Source organism: Amblyomma mixtum, chromosome 9 (assembly GCF_055824585.1).
Source record: "Amblyomma mixtum isolate Tamu chromosome 9, ASM5582458v1, whole genome shotgun sequence".
Taxonomy (NCBI): Eukaryota; Metazoa; Arthropoda; class Arachnida; order Ixodida; family Ixodidae; genus Amblyomma; species Amblyomma mixtum.
Window position 1 is genome coordinate 9040312 of NC_143020.1, and position 4913 is coordinate 9045224.

At 52.9% G+C, this 4913-nt stretch overlaps 1 pseudogene; it reads left to right on the top strand.

Moving 5' to 3' along the window:
- Positions 1-993: 993 nt before the first annotated feature.
- On the top strand, positions 994-4658 carry LOC149328249 (uncharacterized; annotated as a pseudogene).
- Positions 4659-4913: the final 255 nt, after the last annotated feature.

Here is a 4913-nt window from a genome sequence, read left to right on the forward strand (position 1 = left end):
AATAGCTGCACATTTCAATTAAAGTCCAAGGGTTCGTCACTTAACTGCAGTGCCTCATTTGCGCGGCCAAACATATGACGAAAGATATTCCGAAACAAGTGTCCAAACGTCAAATAGCGGATACCTTGGGAGCGATTGCTGCGAAAATGCGTTTCTAACGGTTGGCCACAGAACTTGCTTCTGTGGCCAACCGCCGCAACTTGCTTCTGTGTGCTTCTGTGGATAGATCTTCGAGGCTATCTTCTCCTCCTACTCCCTCTTTGTCCTCTGCACCTTTCTTTTTTTCTGAGTTCAATTGTACAATATTAATAACCCGTCCTGCTTTCTACGGGCCCATGTGTGAAGTTTACACGGAGGATAACCATGCAAAAACTGCTTCCTTTCTAATGTACATACACTGTAGTTATAGTTATCAAGCGAGCTCTCCAGAGTGGACACATTGCTGTTGAGATGAAGTGCACGGCTAAAGTGGGCGAAAGTCTGGCGTATTAGCGCCAGAATGCATTGCTGCTCTTAAGAGAACAGGTCGTGCATGCTGGCGTCGTAACCCCTTCAAAACGAGGAAGGTCCTTCAGGGCCTCACAGCGGCTGAACAAGCGAAGGAGGACCGGTAACCGATGCTTTCATAATAAGGATTGCATCGCAGAAAGTTTTGTAGGGATTCATGTAGCGTGGCCGGGCCGGAGAAGGGACGAGGAAGTCAGAGACGTGGTAATTGGTTATGCAGAAAACATGGAAAACTTTATGCAGACTACTTTCATAATGTAAAAATAAAAGAAAGGAAGCTTCTGAGCAAACGGGAGCCTCTCGGTCGCACTCGCTGCCGAATTTTATGGGCACTTCCTTCCCTGAAACGCCTGGACCGAGGCATTGTTTCACGAAAAACACGTGTCCCGAAAAGCTCACTTTAGCACTAATCACACACGTTTTCTCCAGTGGGCACGCCCCAGTCACGTGTTGAGCTTGAGGATCAGAAGGATGCCATCTATGTCGCGCAGGCAGAGTGAGTGGCGTCCCTACGATCTGCAGGCGGCCGCACGAGCGGCTTGCACTTGCTCTTCATCAGTGCAAGACCACAAGGCCCAGGGCCACGTGCAAGACAACGCGGTGAAAGGAAACCGCTCTTTTGTGATGAATGCCGTGCTCAAACATGGACTCTGGCCCCAGCTGACACCCGGGTCGCCTCTGGGAGGTCCATCACGGCAGGCCTTGAGAGCTGTCACCGTAATGCGATCTTCCACCGGAGGCTTGCTGTGTGGCCGCCGTCGACGTGGTTACCCCAGTCGACGTAGTCCGCATTCTAATCAACTTGGGCAGGAAAGAAGCGCGCGCATAATAGCACCACTTTTTTTTTAAGGCCATGGGTGCTGAGCGGGTGCTATCTGAGCACTGGAACTTCGGAGCCGGATTGAGGACACACAAACAAAATATCAAGCAGAATACTGACACCATGGTGTATCCATTAGCTGTTTAGACGCCGCTTCCTATCTTGTTTGCAGAAACAAAGAGCGTGACGGCTACAGGTTAATGAAGGACGTGACGTCTGCGTCACATGATCTATGGGCGGGACATACCACAATCAGTTATAGCGCCATCTGAGGTTGGAAAAGAGAATCGTACACTTACTGACAAAGAGCTTCAGTGGGATTCAGAGGCCGCGAGAGAACACAACACCATACCGCACTGACTAATCAACGCCTTTTTCTCCATGCAGGGTTATGAAATATCCTTCCAGAGAAGGCTACGCCGGGAGATGTGGCCCGATGGGAATATGACCGCACGTCGCAGCGAGAATTGCGAGGAGCACATTCCAAGAAAAATCATTGCGCGCAGTGTGTACCGGCATCAGCGCAACGAAGCCGCCTCGTCTGACAGAAGAGCGCCATGTCGCCTGTGCCAGGCGCCGTGCAAGAGCAAACGGACGATGACACTGCACGCTGGGACTCACATCGGGGAACGGCTCTGCGTGAAGTGCGGAGCAGAGTTTGCTTGCGCAGCCACTGCGGCTGCACACAAGCAGTTTCACAAGACGGGCGGACGCTTCATGTGCGGCTTCTGCCAAAAGATTTTCGCGCACGACAGCGATAGCGAGGAGCACATCCGCGTGGAGCACACCCGCCATCGTCGGATGAAACGTCCCCGCTTCCCAGCGACCAACTAGGACAGCACGGCACGCGAAGGCAGCGTTGATATCGGCCCAGAAATGGCCGCAGAAACTGGTGCCGTGTAGTAAAAGTCGTGCCTGGAATAATAAGTTTCCTAACTACCCTGTGAAATCAAGACCTATATTTGTTTGATGTGGTTGAACGGATGTTTTCGTGCTACAAAGCAAAAATCACAGAAAAAAGAAATGTGAAAACAGAACTTGTTACACGCCAGATTCCATATATATTAAAAGGGAAACCTTGGGCCAACGCGAAGAATCATAATAGGGACGGTAGAAACCAAGCCCACTGCGGCCGAGTCCTCCGCCGCAGGAAACGGGCGCGGCACAAATAAAGATCAGGCACATTGCTAGAGTATATATATATACCCTCGTGAGCTACGTGACCCGCGTTGAAATAAGTCGTGCAGTTGTGGCGGCGCCACAGATCCCCGCCCATGAAGCAAGTGAGGACGTCGTGTGGCCCAACCTCCAGCAGAATATCGTCGTGGTGAGCACCTGCAAGAGAGCACGCCGACCTAAACGCTGCAGTAGGAAGGATCGACATACGCGGCACGGCGCACTAAGTACCTACGAAGCGCCCCCCCCCCCCCCAACCGGCACGGTGAAGGACGTTGTAAGGGGCATCCCACTCGAGGATACGGCCCAGAAGATTCAAGACAATGTTGTGCACAAGCATAACCCAACGTGCACAAGCAAACCGAATCGGTAAGAGTCGATAATTCGTCATTGCGTTCGAAGGGTACAGAGTACCCAATTACGTCAGATATGGTAGCCTGCTTACGGAGTGCACTTTTCACAGAAAACAAATCGACGTATGCTATGTGTGCGGAAGAGCGGGGCACAGAATGGACGTGTGCCCGGATCTTTCGAACATGATCGGCCGAAGGTGCGGAATCTCCAACCCCGCCGAAGACCACGGATGTGTCCCGAAGTGTGGCCTGTGTGGAGGCGAACACCTGACCGCGGACAAGGCTTGCAGAGCCAGCTTCAAGACGACCTACGTCGTCCGCCGGCGGCGCTGGGAACAGCGCCGAGCGGAGGAAGACGCCGGGAGAAGGAATCGAGGCCTTAAAGAGGACGATGCCATGCGCCTGGTGCGCTCGTTCGTCGTGTCGCGGGTTACCTACTCCGCCCGTATCTCCAGCGGAAGACGGCGAATAAGGACACCTTAAACTTGATGCTTCGTAAGGCAACGAAGCAAACACTGGGCATGTCCATATACTCGTCCACGAAAAGACTGCTAGGAATGGGCGCCCACAACACGATGTAGGAGCGCATCAAAGCCCACCTCTATAATCAGAGAATCCGTCTCAGTCACACGGAACACGGACGAGCCGTCCTACGCAAGATAGGATGGCAGATCGAGCCAGTACCCATCAAGGCGGCCCTTCCGGAAGACTGGAAGACGACCATTCAGACCAAACCCCTTCCCCGGAACATGACGCCGGGCAAGGAAGACGAGATGCGCACCGCGCGAGACAAAGTCATAGCCCGGTAACTGGAAGAGAACCCCATGGTCCTCTACGTGGACGCCCCGCTCCGAAAACACAGTAACCGTGCAGCGGTGGTGGTTCGGTCAAAAGGCAGGCTGATCCTCAGAGCGTTTATGAAGACAACAGACCCTGTGGTTGCCGAAGAAGCGGTTGTGGTCCTCGCACTCGCACAACCCAGCGTGGACACCGTGATCAACGACTCAAAGACAGCCTATGAAGCATCCGAAGGGGAGTAATCTCCTCCGCGGCCCTAGCCATTCTATTCAAGTGCAAGCCTCCGGGAAGAGCCATAGAGCTCGTGTGGGTCTCGGCTCACTCGCAGGTAGCAGGCAACACCATCGCCGACTACTATGCCTGAGAAATGACAGTCCGGGCCGAGCACGAACGGCAAGAGCTACCGCACCCGGTTACCAGCTTTCGGGACATTACTCGGATGTACCGAGAGAAAAGGTGCAGACGGCCGGAATCGCACCCCAAGCCCACCAGGCAACAACAGACGATCCTGCGTCGAGCTCAGGCGGGATGGCTTGCTCATCCCGTACTGATGACCCGCATGTACCCTGCAGAACATTATATGCTGTGTCCTTTTTAAAACGAAAACGGCATCCTGCCGCGCGTGTTGGCAGAGTGCACAGAACTCAAGACTCCATCCCCTCCTCCCCTTCCCGTCAACACCCCCAACCCGTTGAGCGATGGGAGGCCTTGTTGTCCAGCCCCGCCCTACCGATTCAGCCCGCACTGACGGACAGGGGCCAGGAGCTGCTGGGAACATGTGGGTCCCGTAACTAGGGAACCACCCCGTCTGGGGCCTGCGTGCTAAACCGATTTATTTCTGGCCCAATAAATGTTGATTCATCATTCACCTCTGTACTGCCAAAATGAGATACAATGATTAGTCGTGTGTGCAGATACGAATAGTATCCGCCTAGAATATACAGGAGTGAACGCAGTAGCATTTACAGCGACAATTCTAGTACGTGCTAACCATGGAATTGACTCAGATCAAGCAGGGCATGAAAAATTCCGAGGACACTTTAAGTCTGCTTTATGGGGGAACGCGAAAGCATATCTTTGATCATTTTTTTTTAATCATGGTGCGGAGCGTGGCATTTCGTGATTTCTGATTACGACATACATCAACATAGCATAGTGGGCGAGTTGGTATTGCATCTTTAAGGAACGAAACAGCGCAACTAAAACGAAGGACCAAGAAGAAGAGAGACACGAACACGCGCTGACTTACAACTGACTGT